This window comes from Triturus cristatus, chromosome 11 (assembly GCF_964204655.1).
Source record: "Triturus cristatus chromosome 11, aTriCri1.1, whole genome shotgun sequence".
Lineage (NCBI taxonomy): Eukaryota > Metazoa > Chordata > Amphibia > Caudata > Salamandridae > Triturus > Triturus cristatus.
In genome coordinates, this window is record NC_140594.1 from 1,143,339,764 (window position 1) to 1,143,357,494 (window position 17,731).

Here is a 17,731-nt window from a genome sequence, read left to right on the forward strand (position 1 = left end):
GAGCCCCGACCAGACATTATAACCCCAGCATCCCTATTTTAAAAAGCATTTCTAGGCGATATCTAGCCTCTGAAAATAATAGGCAAGATCCACCGATAAATCTGGCAAAAGTCCCCAAGATTTTGTGCATACTTGTGCTCTCACCTGAATGCAGCGCCACCTTGTAACCATCGGATGTAACTGCGGCTCAGAAAAATGTTTTATCAGAGGGCAAGTTGAGAGGACTCCAAGTGGCAGATTTCCACGGAAAGAGCCTCTCGCTGCAGCAGGAAGGTTGGATACTTCAAATTGGCATAGTTTCCTGTCCAGCGTCCTCTCACGTCCCGAAAGCTCCCAAACGCTCAAAAGCCTCGCCCTCACCGGGTAGATCTCTGGCTCCCAGGTAAAGCCAAATCCTGAGTATGCTAGTGCTAGGATCACAGAGAAAGGACAGGGACAGAGAGCTGCTGTCTTGGTAAAGGCCTGAAACGGCTAATTCCTAAGAGGGTCTGCACTTTCAGTTATGACTGACTGTGAGTGGGGAAGATGAAGATTTTCTGTACCCAGCATACCTTGCGATGTGCTTAGGCAAATGAGGAGAGAGCCCCACCAATCCCTTGCCACTCCGCTGAAAGCTCCTCCTCTGCATAAAGAGAGCACTTTCACAAGGGAGCAGAGTGGCGCAGCGGAAGCGTGCTGGGCCCATAACCCAGAGGTCGATGGATCGAAACCATCCTCTGCTAATATTGCTTGATTTTTCTTCCTAGGACTAATCTGTCATTTACACCCTGCCAGCAAGGAAAAGCGCAGGCTTGTGCTAGCTATGTGAGAAAAGACTTCTCAACTATCTGTCTCTGCTGTAAATCAAGAGAGTGATCGTCAAAGGATCAACCCTATACTTTGAAAGTAAAGATACCCAATTAGAAGCATAAATGACAGGTGGGACCTTCACACGTTTTTCGGGGCATGCTTTGAATTTAATTCTTCCCTTTTTGTTCTGCTTTTATCAATCTCCTATGCATTTCATGGAATTTACTCCCTTTCTCTTCGCTGCTTTGCTTCCGATGCTGCCCATATGCTCATTTCCACTATTTGTACTGCTGCTTTCCATTTCTTCTCTTCTGCACAGCTTTGTCCTTGGTTTCAATCCCCAGTTCTTTACCCTCTGCAAGACAATTTCTACAGCTTTTCATGTTGGTATCCACACCAAATGCACGATTGGAACCGGTGCAAGATTGCCACTGCACTCGGCGTTGTAACATCTGGAACCTAGAGGACACACATCAGAGGGCGTTGGTGGTATAGTGGTGAGCATAGCTGCCTTCCAAGCAGTTGACCCGGGTTCGATTCCCGGCCAACGCAGTGCAAATATTTATATATTCTCCAAGCAGGATATATTTTAATGCAACATGTCACAAAACTGAAATATCAGAAACAGAATAATCAGCCGTTATATAAAAAAATAATCAAACACGTAGGTAGACATCTCGATCGCCTCATCTGCTACATTCATTGTCCCAATATATGCTATTTTCCATAAAGCACTCACCACTCACATGTGCTGATAATAAATATTTTGCTGGGGGCAGGCAATGAAAGGGCTGAGCCCCGACCAGACATTATAACCCCAGCATCCCTATTTTAAAAAGCATTTCTAGGCGATATCTAGCCTCTGAAAATAATAGGCAAGATCCACCGATAAATCTGGCAAAAGTCCCCAAGATTTTGTGCATACTTGTGCTCTCACCTGAATGCAGCGCCACCTTGTAACCATCGGATGTAACTGCGGCTCAGAAAAATGTTTTATCAGAGGGCAAGTTGAGAGGACTCCAAGTGGCAGATTTCCACGGAAAGAGCCTCTCGCTGCAGCAGGAAGGTTGGATACTTCAAATTGGCATAGTTTCCTGTCCAGCGTCCTCTCACGTCCCGAAAGCTCCCAAACGCTCAAAAGCCTCGCCCTCACCGGGTAGATCTCTGGCTCCCAGGTAAAGCCAAATCCTGAGTATGCTAGTGCTAGGATCACAGAGAAAGGACAGGGACAGAGAGCTGCTGTCTTGGTAAAGGCCTGAAACGGCTAATTCCTAAGAGGGTCTGCACTTTCAGTTATGACTGACTGTGAGTGGGGAAGATGAAGATTTTCTGTACCCAGCATACCTTGCGATGTGCTTAGGCAAATGAGGAGAGAGCCCCACCAATCCCTTGCCACTCCGCTGAAAGCTCCTCCTCTGCATAAAGAGAGCACTTTCACAAGGGAGCAGAGTGGCGCAGCGGAAGCGTGCTGGGCCCATAACCCAGAGGTCGATGGATCGAAACCATCCTCTGCTAATATTGCTTGATTTTTCTTCCTAGGACTAATCTGTCATTTACACCCTGCCAGCAAGGAAAAGCGCAGGCTTGTGCTAGCTATGTGAGAAAAGACTTCTCAACTATCTGTCTCTGCTGTAAATCAAGAGAGTGATCGTCAAAGGATCAACCCTATACTTTGAAAGTAAAGATACCCAATTAGAAGCATAAATGACAGGTGGGACCTTCACACGTTTTTCGGGGCATGCTTTGAATTTAATTCTTCCCTTTTTGTTCTGCTTTTATCAATCTCCTATGCATTTCATGGAATTTACTCCCTTTCTCTTCGCTGCTTTGCTTCCGATGCTGCCCATATGCTCATTTCCACTATTTGTACTGCTGCTTTCCATTTCTTCTCTTCTGCACAGCTTTGTCCTTGGTTTCAATCCCCAGTTCTTTACCCTCTGCAAGACAATTTCTACAGCTTTTCATGTTGGTATCCACACCAAATGCACGATTGGAACCGGTGCAAGATTGCCACTGCACTCGGCGTTGTAACATCTGGAACCTAGAGGACACACATCAGAGGGCGTTGGTGGTATAGTGGTGAGCATAGCTGCCTTCCAAGCAGTTGACCCGGGTTCGATTCCCGGCCAACGCAGTGCAAATATTTATATATTCTCCAAGCAGGATATATTTTAATGCAACATGTCACAAAACTGAAATATCAGAAACAGAATAATCAGCCGTTATATAAAAAAATAAACAAACACGTAGGTAGACATCTCGATCGCCTCATCTGCTACATTCATTGTCCCAATATATGCTATTTTCCATAAAGCACTCACCACTCACATGTGCTGATAATAAATATTTTGCTGGGGGCAGGCAATGAAAGGGCTGAGCCCCGACCAGACATTATAACCCCAGCATCCCTATTTTAAAAAGCATTTCTAGGCGATATCTAGCCTCTGAAAATAATAGGCAAGATCCACCGATAAATCTGGCAAAAGTCCCCAAGATTTTGTGCATACTTGTGCTCTCACCTGAATGCAGCGCCACCTTGTAACCATCGGATGTAACTGCGGCTCAGAAAAATGTTTTATCAGAGGGCAAGTTGAGAGGACTCCAAGTGGCAGATTTCCACGGAAAGAGCCTCTCGCTGCAGCAGGAAGGTTGGATACTTCAAATTGGCATAGTTTCCTGTCCAGCGTCCTCTCACGTCCCGAACGCTCCCAAACGCTCAAAAGCCTCGCCCTCACCGGGTAGATCTCTGGCTCCCAGGTAAAGCCAAATCCTGAGTATGCTAGTGCTAGGATCACAGAGAAAGGACAGGGACAGAGAGCTGCTGTCTTGGTAAAGGCCTGAAACGGCTAATTCCTAAGAGGGTCTGCACTTTCAGTTATGACTGACTGTGAGTGGGGAAGATGAAGATTTTCTGTACCCAGCATACCTTGCGATGTGCTTAGGCAAATGAGGAGAGAGCCCCACCAATCCCTTGCCACTCCGCTGAAAGCTCCTCCTCTGCATAAAGAGAGCACTTTCACAAGGGAGCAGAGTGGCGCAGCGGAAGCGTGCTGGGCCCATAACCCAGAGGTCGATGGATCGAAACCATCCTCTGCTAATATTGCTTGATTTTTCTTCCTAGGACTAATCTGTCATTTCCACCCTGCCAGCAAGGAAAAGCGCAGGCTTGTGCTAGCTATGTGAGAAAAGACTTCTCAACTATCTGTCTCTGCTGTAAATCAAGAGAGTGATCGTCAAAGGATCAACCCTATACTTTGAAAGTAAAGATACCCAATTAGAAGCATAAATGACAGGTGGGACCTTCACACGTTTTTCGGGGCATGCTTTGAATTTAATTCTTCCCTTTTTGTTCTGCTTTTATCAATCTCCTATGCATTTCATGGAATTTACTCCCTTTCTCTTCGCTGCTTTGCTTCCGATGCTGCCCATATGCTCATTTCCACTATTTGTACTGCTGCTTTCCATTTCTTCTCTTCTGCACAGCTTTATCCTTGGTTTCAATCCCCAGTTCTTTACCCTCTGCAAGACAATTTCTACAGCTTTTCATGTTGGTATCCACACCAAATGCACGATTGGAACCGGTGCAAGATTGCCACTGCACTCGGCGTTGTAACATCTGGAACCTAGAGGACACACATCAGAGGGTGTTGGTGGTATAGTGGTGAGCATAGCTGCCTTCCAAGCAGTTGACCCGGGTTCGATTCCCGGCCAACGCAGTGCAAATATTTATATATTCTCCAAGCAGGATATATTTTAATGCAACATGTCACAAAACTGAAATATCAGAAACAGAATAATCAGCCGTTATATAAAAAAATAAACAAACACGTAGGTAGACATCTCGATCGCCTCATCTGCTACATTCATTGTCCCAATATATGCTATTTTCCATAAAGCACTCACCACTCACATGTGCTGATAATAAATATTTTGCTGGGGGCAGGCAATGAAAGGGCTGAGCCCCGACCAGACATTATAACCCCAGCATCCCTATTTTAAAAAGCATTTCTAGGCGATATCTAGCCTCTGAAAATAATAGGCAAGATCCACCGATAAATCTGGCAAAAGTCCCCAAGATTTTGTGCATACTTGTGCTCTCACCTGAATGCAGCGCCACCTTGTAACCATCGGATGTAACTGCGACTCAGAAAAATGTTTTATCAGAGGGCAAGTTGAGATGACTCCAAGTGGCAGATTTCCACGGAAAGAGCCTCTCGCTGCAGCAGGAAGGTTGGATACTTCAAATTGGCATAGTTTCCTGTCCAGCGTCCTCTCACGTCCCGAACGCTCCCAAACGCTCAAAAGCCTCACACCGGGCAAGCCCTCACCGGGTAGATCTCTGGCTCCCAGGTAAAGCCAAATCCTGAGTATGCTAGTGCTAGGATCACAGAGAAAGGACAGGGACAGAGAGCTGCTGTCTTGGTAAAGGCCTGAAACGGCTAATTCCTAAGAGGGTCTGCACTTTCAGTTATGACTGACTGTGAGTGGGGAAGATGAAGATTTTCTGTACCCAGCATACCTTGCGATGTGCTTAGGCAAATGAGGAGAGAGCCCCACCAATCCCTTGCCACTCCGCTGAAAGCTCCTCCTCTGCATAAAGAGAGCACTTTCACAAGGGAGCAGAGTGGCGCAGCGGAAGCGTGCTGGGCCCATAACCCAGAGGTCGATGGATCGAAACCATCCTCTGCTAATATTGCTTGATTTTTCTTCCTAGGACTAATCTGTCATTTCCACCCTGCCAGCAAGGAAAAGCGCAGGCTTGTGCTAGCTATGTGAGAAAAGACTTCTCAACTATCTGTCTCTGCTGTAAATCAAGAGAGTGATCGTCAAAGGATCAACCCTATACTTTGAAAGTAAAGATACCCAATTAGAAGCATAAATGACAGGTGGGACCTTCACACGTTTTTCGGGGCATGCTTTGAATTTAATTCTTCCCTTTTTGTTCTGCTTTTATCAATCTCCTATGCATTTCATGGAATTTACTCCCTTTCTCTTCGCTGCTTTGCTTCCGATGCTGCCCATATGCTCATTTCCACTATTTGTACTGCTGCTTTCCATTTCTTCTCTTCTGCACAGCTTTATCCTTGGTTTCAATCCCCAGTTCTTTACCCTCTGCAAGACAATTTCTACAGCTTTTCATGTTGGTATCCACACCAAATGCACGATTGGAACCGGTGCAAGATTGCCACTGCACTCGGCGTTGTAACATCTGGAACCTAGAGGACACACATCAGAGGGTGTTGGTGGTATAGTGGTGAGCATAGCTGCCTTCCAAGCAGTTGACCCGGGTTCGATTCCCGGCCAACGCAGTGCAAATATTTATATATTCTCCAAGCAGGATATATTTTAATGCAACATGTCACAAAACTGAAATATCAGAAACAGAATAATCAGCCGTTATATAAAAAAATAAACAAACACGTAGGTAGACATCTCGATCGCCTCATCTGCTACATTCATTGTCCCAATATATGCTATTTTCCATAAAGCACTCACCACTCACATGTGCTGATAATAAATATTTTGCTGGGGGCAGGCAATGAAAGGGCTGAGCCCCGACCAGACATTATAACCCCAGCATCCCTATTTTAAAAAGCATTTCTAGGCGATATCTAGCCTCTGAAAATAATAGGCAAGATCCACCGATAAATCTGGCAAAAGTCCCCAAGATTTTGTGCATACTTGTGCTCTCACCTGAATGCAGCGCCACCTTGTAACCATCGGATGTAACTGCGACTCAGAAAAATGTTTTATCAGAGGGCAAGTTGAGATGACTCCAAGTGGCAGATTTCCACGGAAAGAGCCTCTCGCTGCAGCAGGAAGGTTGGATACTTCAAATTGGCATAGTTTCCTGTCCAGCGTCCTCTCACGTCCCGAACGCTCCCAAACGCTCAAAAGCCTCACACCGGGCAAGCCCTCACCGGGTAGATCTCTGGCTCCCAGGTAAAGCCAAATCCTGAGTATGCTAGTGCTAGGATCACAGAGAAAGGACAGGGACAGAGAGCTGCTGTCTTGGTAAAGGCCTGAAACGGCTAATTCCTAAGAGGGTCTGCACTTTCAGTTATGACTGACTGTGAGTGGGGAAGATGAAGATTTTCTGTACCCATCATACCTTGCGATGTGCTTAGGCAAATGAGGAGAGAGCCCCACCAATCCCTTGCCACTCCGCTGAAAGCTCCTCCTCTGCATAAAGAGAGCACTTTCACAAGGGAGCAGAGTGGCGCAGCGGAAGCGTGCTTGGCCCATAACCCAGAGGTCAATGGATCGAAACCATCCTCTGCTAATATTGCTTGATTTTTCTTCCTAGGACTAATCTGTCATTTCCACCCTGCCAGCAAGGAAAAGCGCAGGCTTGTGCTAGCTATGTGAGAAAAGACTTCTCAACTATCTGTCTCTGCTGTAAATCAAGAGAGTGATCGTCAAAGGATCAACCCTATACTTTGAAAGTAAAGATACCCAATTAGAAGCATAAATGACAGGTGGGACCTTCACACGTTTTTCGGGGCATGCTTTGAATTTAATTCTTCCCTTTTTGTTCTGCTTTTATCAATCTCCTATGCATTTCATGGAATTTACTCCCTTTCTCTTCGCTGCTTTGCTTCCGATGCTGCCCATATGCTCATTTCCACTATTTGTACTGCTGCTTTCCATTTCTTCTCTTCTGCACAGCTTTATCCTTGGTTTCAATCCCCAGTTCTTTACCCACTGCAAGACAATTTCTACAGCTTTTCATGTTGGTATCCACACCAAATGCACGATTGGAACCGGTGCAAGATTGCCACTGCACTCGGCGTTGTAACATCTGGAACCTAGAGGACACACATCAGAGGGCGTTGGTGGTATAGTGGTGAGCATAGCTGCCTTCCAAGCAGTTGACCCGGGTTCGATTCCCGGCCAACGCAGTGCAAATATTTATATATTCTCCAAGCAGGATATATTTTAATGCAACATGTCACAAAACTGAAATATCAGAAACAGAATAATCAGCCGTTATATAAAAAAATAATCAAACACGTAGGTAGACATCTCGATCGCCTCATCTGCTACATTCATTGTCCCAATATATGCTATTTTCCATAAAGCACTCACCACTCACATGTGCTGATAATAAATATTTTGCTGGGGGCAGGCAATGAAAGGGCTGCGCCCCGACCAGAAATTATAACCCCAGCATCCCTATGTTAAAAAGCATTTCTAGGCGATATCTAGCCTCTGAAAATAATAGGCAAGATCCACCGATAAATCTGGCAAAAGTCCCCAAGATTTTGTGCATACTTGTGTTCTCACCTGAATGCAGCGCCACCTTGTAACCATCGGATGTAACTGCGGCTCAGAAAAATGTTTTATCAGAGGGCAAGTTGAGAGGACTCCAAGTGGCAGATTTCCACGGAAAGAGCCTCTCACTGCAGCAGGAAGGTTGGATACTTCAAATTGGCATAGTTTCCTGTCCAGCGTCCTCTCACGTCCCGAACGCTCCCAAACGCTCAAAAGCCTCCCCTCACCGGGTAGATCTCTGGCTCCCAGGTAAAGCCAAATCCTGAGTATGCTAGTGCTAGGATCACAGAGAAAGGACAGGGACAGAGAGCTGCTGTCTTGGTAAAGGCCTGAAACGGCTAATTCCTAAGAGGGTCTGCACTTTCAGTTATGACTGACTGTGAGTGGGGAAGATGAAGATTTTCTGTACCCAGCATACCTTGCGATGTGCTTAGGCAAATGAGGAGAGAGCCCCACCAATCCCTTGCCACTCCGCTGAAAGCTCCTCCTCTGCATAAAGAGAGCACTTTCACAAGGGAGCAGAGTGGCGCAGCGGAAGCGTGCTGGGCCCATAACCCAGAGGTCGATGGATCGAAACCATCCTCTGCTAATATTGCTTGATTTTTCTTCCTAGGACTAATCTGTCATTTACACCCTGCCAGCAAGGAAAAGCGCAGGCTTGTGCTAGCTATGTGAGAAAAGACTTCTCAACTATCTGTCTCTGCTGTAAATCAAGAGAGTGATCGTCAAAGGATCAACCCTATACTTTGAAAGTAAAGATACCCAATTAGAAGCATAAATGACAGGTGGGACCTTCACACGTTTTTCGGGGCATGCTTTGAACTTAATTCTTCCCTTTTTGTTCTGCTTTTATCAATCTCCTATGCATTTCATGGAATTTACTCCCTTTCTCTTCGCTGCTTTGCTTCCGATGCTGCCCATATGCTCATTTCCACTATTTGTACTGCTGCTTTCCATTTCTTCTCTTCTGCACAGCTTTGTCCTTGGTTTCAATCCCCAGTTCTTTACCCTCTGCAAGACAATTTCTACAGCTTTTCATGTTGGTATCCACACCAAATGCACGATTGGAACCGGTGCAAGATTGCCACTGCACTCGGCGTTGTAACATCTGGAACCTAGAGGACACACATCAGAGGGCGTTGGTGGTATAGTGGTGAGCATAGCTGCCTTCCAAGCAGTTGACCCGGGTTCGATTCCCGGCCAACGCAGTGCAAATATTTATATATTCTCCAAGCAGGATATATTTTAATGCAACATGTCACAAAACTGAAATATCAGAAACAGAATAATCAGCCGTTATATAAAAAAATAAACAAACACGTAGGTAGACATCTCGATCGCCTCATCTGCTACATTCATTGTCCCAATATATGCTATTTTCCATAAAGCACTCACCACTCACATGTGCTGATAATAAATATTTTGCTGGGGGCAGGCAATGAAAGGGCTGAGCCCCGACCAGACATTATAACCCCAGCATCCCTATTTTAAAAAGCATTTCTAGGCGATATCTAGCCTCTGAAAATAATAGGCAAGATCCACCGATAAATCTGGCAAAAGTCCCCAAGATTTTGTGCATACTTGTGCTCTCACCTGAATGCAGCGCCACCTTGTAACCATCGGATGTAACTGCGGCTCAGAAAAATGTTTTATCAGAGGGCAAGTTGAGAGGACTCCAAGTGGCAGATTTCCACGGAAAGAGCCTCTCGCTGCAGCAGGAAGGTTGGATACTTCAAATTGGCATAGTTTCCTGTCCAGCGTCCTCTCACGTCCCGAAAGCTCCCAAACGCTCAAAAGCCTCGCCCTCACCGGGTAGATCTCTGGCTCCCAGGTAAAGCCAAATCCTGAGTATGCTAGTGCTAGGATCACAGAGAAAGGACAGGGACAGAGAGCTGCTGTCTTGGTAAAGGCCTGAAACGGCTAATTCCTAAGAGGGTCTGCACTTTCAGTTATGACTGACTGTGAGTGGGGAAGATGAAGATTTTCTGTACCCAGCATACCTTGCGATGTGCTTAGGCAAATGAGGAGAGAGCCCCACCAATCCCTTGCCACTCCGCTGAAAGCTCCTCCTCTGCATAAAGAGAGCACTTTCACAAGGGAGCAGAGTGGCGCAGCGGAAGCGTGCTGGGCCCATAACCCAGAGGTCGATGGATCGAAACCATCCTCTGCTAATATTGCTTGATTTTTCTTCCTAGGACTAATCTGTCATTTACACCCTGCCAGCAAGGAAAAGCGCAGGCTTGTGCTAGCTATGTGAGAAAAGACTTCTCAACTATCTGTCTCTGCTGTAAATCAAGAGAGTGATCGTCAAAGGATCAACCCTATACTTTGAAAGTAAAGATACCCAATTAGAAGCATAAATGACAGGTGGGACCTTCACACGTTTTTCGGGGCATGCTTTGAATTTAATTCTTCCCTTTTTGTTCTGCTTTTATCAATCTCCTATGCATTTCATGGAATTTACTCCCTTTCTCTTCGCTGCTTTGCTTCCGATGCTGCCCATATGCTCATTTCCACTATTTGTACTGCTGCTTTCCATTTCTTCTCTTCTGCACAGCTTTGTCCTTGGTTTCAATCCCCAGTTCTTTACCCTCTGCAAGACAATTTCTACAGCTTTTCATGTTGGTATCCACACCAAATGCACGATTGGAACCGGTGCAAGATTGCCACTGCACTCGGCGTTGTAACATCTGGAACCTAGAGGACACACATCAGAGGGCGTTGGTGGTATAGTGGTGAGCATAGCTGCCTTCCAAGCAGTTGACCCGGGTTCGATTCCCGGCCAACGCAGTGCAAATATTTATATATTCTCCAAGCAGGATATATTTTAATGCAACATGTCACAAAACTGAAATATCAGAAACAGAATAATCAGCCGTTATATAAAAAAATAAACAAACACGTAGGTAGACATCTCGATCGCCTCATCTGCTACATTCATTGTCCCAATATATGCTATTTTCCATAAAGCACTCACCACTCACATGTGCTGATAATAAATATTTTGCTGGGGGCAGGCAATGAAAGGGCTGAGCCCCGACCAGACATTATAACCCCAGCATCCCTATTTTAAAAAGCATTTCTAGGCGATATCTAGCCTCTGAAAATAATAGGCAAGATCCACCGATAAATCTGGCAAAAGTCCCCAAGATTTTGTGCATACTTGTGCTCTCACCTGAATGCAGCGCCACCTTGTAACCATCGGATGTAACTGCGGCTCAGAAAAATGTTTTATCAGAGGGCAAGTTGAGAGGACTCCAAGTGGCAGATTTCCACGGAAAGAGCCTCTCGCTGCAGCAGGAAGGTTGGATACTTCAAATTGGCATAGTTTCCTGTCCAGCGTCCTCTCACGTCCCGAACGCTCCCAAACGCTCAAAAGCCTCGCCCTCACCGGGTAGATCTCTGGCTCCCAGGTAAAGCCAAATCCTGAGTATGCTAGTGCTAGGATCACAGAGAAAGGACAGGGACAGAGAGCTGCTGTCTTGGTAAAGGCCTGAAACGGCTAATTCCTAAGAGGGTCTGCACTTTCAGTTATGACTGACTGTGAGTGGGGAAGATGAAGATTTTCTGTACCCAGCATACCTTGCGATGTGCTTAGGCAAATGAGGAGAGAGCCCCACCAATCCCTTGCCACTCCGCTGAAAGCTCCTCCTCTGCATAAAGAGAGCACTTTCACAAGGGAGCAGAGTGGCGCAGCGGAAGCGTGCTGGGCCCATAACCCAGAGGTCGATGGATCGAAACCATCCTCTGCTAATATTGCTTGATTTTTCTTCCTAGGACTAATCTGTCATTTCCACCCTGCCAGCAAGGAAAAGCGCAGGCTTGTGCTAGCTATGTGAGAAAAGACTTCTCAACTATCTGTCTCTGCTGTAAATCAAGAGAGTGATCGTCAAAGGATCAACCCTATACTTTGAAAGTAAAGATACCCAATTAGAAGCATAAATGACAGGTGGGACCTTCACACGTTTTTCGGGGCATGCTTTGAATTTAATTCTTCCCTTTTTGTTCTGCTTTTATCAATCTCCTATGCATTTCATGGAATTTACTCCCTTTCTCTTCGCTGCTTTGCTTCCGATGCTGCCCATATGCTCATTTCCACTATTTGTACTGCTGCTTTCCATTTCTTCTCTTCTGCACAGCTTTATCCTTGGTTTCAATCCCCAGTTCTTTACCCTCTGCAAGACAATTTCTACAGCTTTTCATGTTGGTATCCACACCAAATGCACGATTGGAACCGGTGCAAGATTGCCACTGCACTCGGCGTTGTAACATCTGGAACCTAGAGGACACACATCAGAGGGTGTTGGTGGTATAGTGGTGAGCATAGCTGCCTTCCAAGCAGTTGACCCGGGTTCGATTCCCGGCCAACGCAGTGCAAATATTTATATATTCTCCAAGCAGGATATATTTTAATGCAACATGTCACAAAACTGAAATATCAGAAACAGAATAATCAGCCGTTATATAAAAAAATAAACAAACACGTAGGTAGACATCTCGATCGCCTCATCTGCTACATTCATTGTCCCAATATATGCTATTTTCCATAAAGCACTCACCACTCACATGTGCTGATAATAAATATTTTGCTGGGGGCAGGCAATGAAAGGGCTGAGCCCCGACCAGACATTATAACCCCAGCATCCCTATTTTAAAAAGCATTTCTAGGCGATATCTAGCCTCTGAAAATAATAGGCAAGATCCACCGATAAATCTGGCAAAAGTCCCCAAGATTTTGTGCATACTTGTGCTCTCACCTGAATGCAGCGCCACCTTGTAACCATCGGATGTAACTGCGACTCAGAAAAATGTTTTATCAGAGGGCAAGTTGAGATGACTCCAAGTGGCAGATTTCCACGGAAAGAGCCTCTCGCTGCAGCAGGAAGGTTGGATACTTCAAATTGGCATAGTTTCCTGTCCAGCGTCCTCTCACGTCCCGAACGCTCCCAAACGCTCAAAAGCCTCACACCGGGCAAGCCCTCACCGGGTAGATCTCTGGCTCCCAGGTAAAGCCAAATCCTGAGTATGCTAGTGCTAGGATCACAGAGAAAGGACAGGGACAGAGAGCTGCTGTCTTGGTAAAGGCCTGAAACGGCTAATTCCTAAGAGGGTCTGCACTTTCAGTTATGACTGACTGTGAGTGGGGAAGATGAAGATTTTCTGTACCCAGCATACCTTGCGATGTGCTTAGGCAAATGAGGAGAGAGCCCCACCAATCCCTTGCCACTCCGCTGAAAGCTCCTCCTCTGCATAAAGAGAGCACTTTCACAAGGGAGCAGAGTGGCGCAGCGGAAGCGTGCTGGGCCCATAACCCAGAGGTCGATGGATCGAAACCATCCTCTGCTAATATTGCTTGATTTTTCTTCCTAGGACTAATCTGTCATTTCCACCCTGCCAGCAAGGAAAAGCGCAGGCTTGTGCTAGCTATGTGAGAAAAGACTTCTCAACTATCTGTCTCTGCTGTAAATCAAGAGAGTGATCGTCAAAGGATCAACCCTATACTTTGAAAGTAAAGATACCCAATTAGAAGCATAAATGACAGGTGGGACCTTCACACGTTTTTCGGGGCATGCTTTGAATTTAATTCTTCCCTTTTTGTTCTGCTTTTATCAATCTCCTATGCATTTCATGGAATTTACTCCCTTTCTCTTCGCTGCTTTGCTTCCGATGCTGCCCATATGCTCATTTCCACTATTTGTACTGCTGCTTTCCATTTCTTCTCTTCTGCACAGCTTTATCCTTGGTTTCAATCCCCAGTTCTTTACCCTCTGCAAGACAATTTCTACAGCTTTTCATGTTGGTATCCACACCAAATGCACGATTGGAACCGGTGCAAGATTGCCACTGCACTCGGCGTTGTAACATCTGGAACCTAGAGGACACACATCAGAGGGTGTTGGAGGTATAGTGGTGAGCATAGCTGCCTTCCAAGCAGTTGACCCGGGTTCGATTCCCGGCCAACGCAGTGCAAATATTTATATATTCTCCAAGCAGGATATATTTTAATGCAACATGTCACAAAACTGAAATATCAGAAACAGAATAATCAGCCGTTATATAAAAAAATAAACAAACACGTAGGTAGACATCTCGATCGCCTCATCTGCTACATTCATTGTCCCAATATATGCTATTTTCCATAAAGCACTCACCACTCACATGTGCTGATAATAAATATTTTGCTGGGGGCAGGCAATGAAAGGGCTGAGCCCCGACCAGACATTATAACCCCAGCATCCCTATTTTAAAAAGCATTTCTAGGCGATATCTAGCCTCTGAAAATAATAGGCAAGATCCACCGATAAATCTGGCAAAAGTCCCCAAGATTTTGTGCATACTTGTGCTCTCACCTGAATGCAGCGCCACCTTGTAACCATCGGATGTAACTGCGACTCAGAAAAATGTTTTATCAGAGGGCAAGTTGAGATGACTCCAAGTGGCAGATTTCCACGGAAAGAGCCTCTCGCTGCAGCAGGAAGGTTGGATACTTCAAATTGGCATAGTTTCCTGTCCAGCGTCCTCTCACGTCCCGAACGCTCCCAAACGCTCAAAAGCCTCACACCGGGCAAGCCCTCACCGGGTAGATCTCTGGCTCCCAGGTAAAGCCAAATCCTGAGTATGCTAGTGCTAGGATCACAGAGAAAGGACAGGGACAGAGAGCTGCTGTCTTGGTAAAGGCCTGAAACGGCTAATTCCTAAGAGGGTCTGCACTTTCAGTTATGACTGACTGTGAGTGGGGAAGATGAAGATTTTCTGTACCCAGCATACCTTGCGATGTGCTTAGGCAAATGAGGAGAGAGCCCCACCAATCCCTTGCCACTCCGCTGAAAGCTCCTCCTCTGCATAAAGAGAGCACTTTCACAAGGGAGCAGAGTGGCGCAGCGGAAGCGTGCTTGGCCCATAACCCAGAGGTCGATGGATCGAAACCATCCTCTGCTAATATTGCTTGATTTTTCTTCCTAGGACTAATCTGTCATTTCCACCCTGCCAGCAAGGAAAAGCGCAGGCTTGTGCTAGCTATGTGAGAAAAGACTTCTCAACTATCTGTCTCTGCTGTAAATCAAGAGAGTGATCGTCAAAGGATCAACCCTATACTTTGAAAGTAAAGATACCCAATTAGAAGCATAAATGACAGGTGGGACCTTCACACGTTTTTCGGGGCATGCTTTGAATTTAATTCTTCCCTTTTTGTTCTGCTTTTATCAATCTCCTATGCATTTCATGGAATTTACTCCCTTTCTCTTCGCTGCTTTGCTTCCGATGCTGCCCATATGCTCATTTCCACTATTTGTACTGCTGCTTTCCATTTCTTCTCTTCTGCACAGCTTTATCCTTGGTTTCAATCCCCAGTTCTTTACCCACTGCAAGACAATTTCTACAGCTTTTCATGTTGGTATCCACACCAAATGCACGATTGGAACCGGTGCAAGATTGCCACTGCACTCGGCGTTGTAACATCTGGAACCTAGAGGACACACATCAGAGGGCGTTGGTGGTATAGTGGTGAGCATAGCTGCTTTCCAAGCAGTTGACCCGGGTTCGATTCCCGGCCAACGCAGTGCAAATATTTATATATTCTCCAAGCAGGATATATTTTAATGCAACATGTCACAAAACTGAAATATCAGAAACAGAATAATCAGCCGTTATATAAAAAAATAATCAAACACGTAGGTAGACATCTCGATCGCCTCATCTGCTACATTCATTGTCCCAATATATGCTATTTTCCATAAAGCACTCACCACTCACATGTGCTGATAATAAATATTTTGCTGGGGGCAGGCAATGAAAGGGCTGCGCCCCGACCAGAAATTATAACCCCAGCATCCCTATGTTAAAAAGCATTTCTAGGCGATATCTAGCCTCTGAAAATAATAGGCAAGATCCACCGATAAATCTGGCAAAAGTCCCCAAGATTTTGTGCATACTTGTGTTCTCACCTGAATGCAGCGCCACCTTGTAACCATCGGATGTAACTGCGGCTCAGAAAAATGTTTTATCAGAGGGCAAGTTGAGAGGACTCCAAGTGGCAGATTTCCACGGAAAGAGCCTCTCACTGCAGCAGGAAGGTTGGATACTTCAAATTGGCATAGTTTCCTGTCCAGCGTCCTCTCACGTCCCGAACGCTCCCAAACGCTCAAAAGCCTCCCCTCACCGGGTAGATCTCTGGCTCCCAGGTAAAGCCAAATCCTGAGTATGCTAGTGCTAGGATCACAGAGAAAGGACAGGGACAGAGAGCTGCTGTCTTGGTAAAGGCCTGAAACGGCTAATTCCTAAGAGGGTCTGCACTTTCAGTTATGACTGACTGTGAGTGGGGAAGATGAAGATTTTCTGTACCCAGCATACCTTGCGATGTGCTTAGGCAAATGAGGAGAGAGCCCCACCAATCCCTTGCCACTCCGCTGAAAGCTCCTCCTCTGCATAAAGAGAGCACTTTCACAAGGGAGCAGAGTGGCGCAGCGGAAGCGTGCTGGGCCCATAACCCAGAGGTCGATGGATCGAAACCATCCTCTGCTAATATTGCTTGATTTTTCTTCCTAGGACTAATCTGTCATTTCCACCCTGCCAGCAAGGAAAAGCGCAGGCTTGTGCTAGCTATGTGAGAAAAGACTTCTCAACTATCTGTCTCTGCTGTAAATCAAGAGAGTGATCGTCAAAGGATCAACCCTATACTTTGAAAGTAAAGATACCCAATTAGAAGCATAAATGACAGGTGGGACCTTCACACGTTTTTCGGGGCATGCTTTGAATTTAATTCTTCCCTTTTTGTTCTGCTTTTATCAATCTCCTATGCATTTCATGGAATTTACTCCCTTTCTCTTCGCTGCTTTGCTTCCGATGCTGCCCATATGCTCATTTCCACTATTTGTACTGCTGCTTTCCATTTCTTCTCTTCTGCACAGCTTTATCCTTGGTTTCAATCCCCAGTTCTTTACCCTCTGCAAGACAATTTCTACAGCTTTTCATGTTGGTATCCACACCAAATGCACGATTGGAACCGGTGCAAGATTGCCACTGCACTCGGCGTTGTAACATCTGGAACCTAGAGGACACACATCAGAGGGTGTTGGTGGTATAGTGGTGAGCATAGCTGCCTTCCAAGCAGTTGACCCGGGTTCGATTCCCGGCCAACGCAGTGCAAATATTTATATATTCTCCAAGCAGGATATATTTTAATGCAACATGTCACAAAACTGAAATATCAGAAACAGAATAATCAGCCGTTATATAAAAAAATAAATAAACACGTAGGTAGACATCTCGATCGCCTCATCTGCTACATTCATTGTCCCAATATATGCTATTTTCCATAAAGCACTCACCACTCACATGTGCTGATAATAAATATTTTGCTGGGGGCAGGCAATGAAAGGGCTGAGCCCCGACCAGACATTATAACCCCAGCATCCCTATTTTAAAAAGCATTTCTAGGCGATATCTAGCCTCTGAAAATAATAGGCAAGATCCACCGATAAATCTGGCAAAAGTCCCCAAGATTTTGTGCATACTTGTGCTCTCACCTGAATGCAGCGCCACCTTGTAACCATCGGATGTAACTGCGACTCAGAAAAATGTTTTATCAGAGGGCAAGTTGAGATGACTCCAAGTGGCAGATTTCCACGGAAAGAGCCTCTCGCTGCAGCAGGAAGGTTGGATACTTCAA

At 45.7% G+C, this 17,731-nt stretch overlaps 10 non-coding genes across 10 annotated transcripts; all 10 read left to right on the top strand.

Annotated features, from left to right (window-relative positions):
* The first annotated feature begins 1,269 nt into the window (after positions 1-1,269).
* TRNAG-UCC (transfer RNA glycine (anticodon UCC)) lies at positions 1,270-1,341 on the top strand. The gene has a single exon. It is a non-coding gene; the product is annotated as a tRNA-Gly (tRNA).
* Positions 1,342-2,851: 1,510 nt separating this feature from the next.
* On the top strand, positions 2,852-2,923 carry TRNAG-UCC (transfer RNA glycine (anticodon UCC)). Its single transcript has one exon. It is a non-coding gene; the product is annotated as a tRNA-Gly (tRNA).
* Positions 2,924-4,433: 1,510 nt separating this feature from the next.
* Positions 4,434-4,505, top strand: TRNAG-UCC (transfer RNA glycine (anticodon UCC)). The gene has a single exon. It is a non-coding gene; the product is annotated as a tRNA-Gly (tRNA).
* Positions 4,506-6,026: 1,521 nt separating this feature from the next.
* Positions 6,027-6,098, top strand: TRNAG-UCC (transfer RNA glycine (anticodon UCC)). The gene has a single exon. It is a non-coding gene; the product is annotated as a tRNA-Gly (tRNA).
* Positions 6,099-7,619: 1,521 nt separating this feature from the next.
* Positions 7,620-7,691, top strand: TRNAG-UCC (transfer RNA glycine (anticodon UCC)). Its single transcript has one exon. It is a non-coding gene; the product is annotated as a tRNA-Gly (tRNA).
* A 1,509-nt stretch (positions 7,692-9,200) lies between these two features.
* TRNAG-UCC (transfer RNA glycine (anticodon UCC)) lies at positions 9,201-9,272 on the top strand. Its single transcript has one exon. It is a non-coding gene; the product is annotated as a tRNA-Gly (tRNA).
* A 1,510-nt stretch (positions 9,273-10,782) lies between these two features.
* On the top strand, positions 10,783-10,854 carry TRNAG-UCC (transfer RNA glycine (anticodon UCC)). Its single transcript has one exon. It is a non-coding gene; the product is annotated as a tRNA-Gly (tRNA).
* Positions 10,855-12,364: 1,510 nt separating this feature from the next.
* Positions 12,365-12,436, top strand: TRNAG-UCC (transfer RNA glycine (anticodon UCC)). Its single transcript has one exon. It is a non-coding gene; the product is annotated as a tRNA-Gly (tRNA).
* A 3,114-nt stretch (positions 12,437-15,550) lies between these two features.
* On the top strand, positions 15,551-15,622 carry TRNAG-UCC (transfer RNA glycine (anticodon UCC)). Its single transcript has one exon. It is a non-coding gene; the product is annotated as a tRNA-Gly (tRNA).
* A 1,509-nt stretch (positions 15,623-17,131) lies between these two features.
* On the top strand, positions 17,132-17,203 carry TRNAG-UCC (transfer RNA glycine (anticodon UCC)). The gene has a single exon. It is a non-coding gene; the product is annotated as a tRNA-Gly (tRNA).
* Positions 17,204-17,731: the final 528 nt, after the last annotated feature.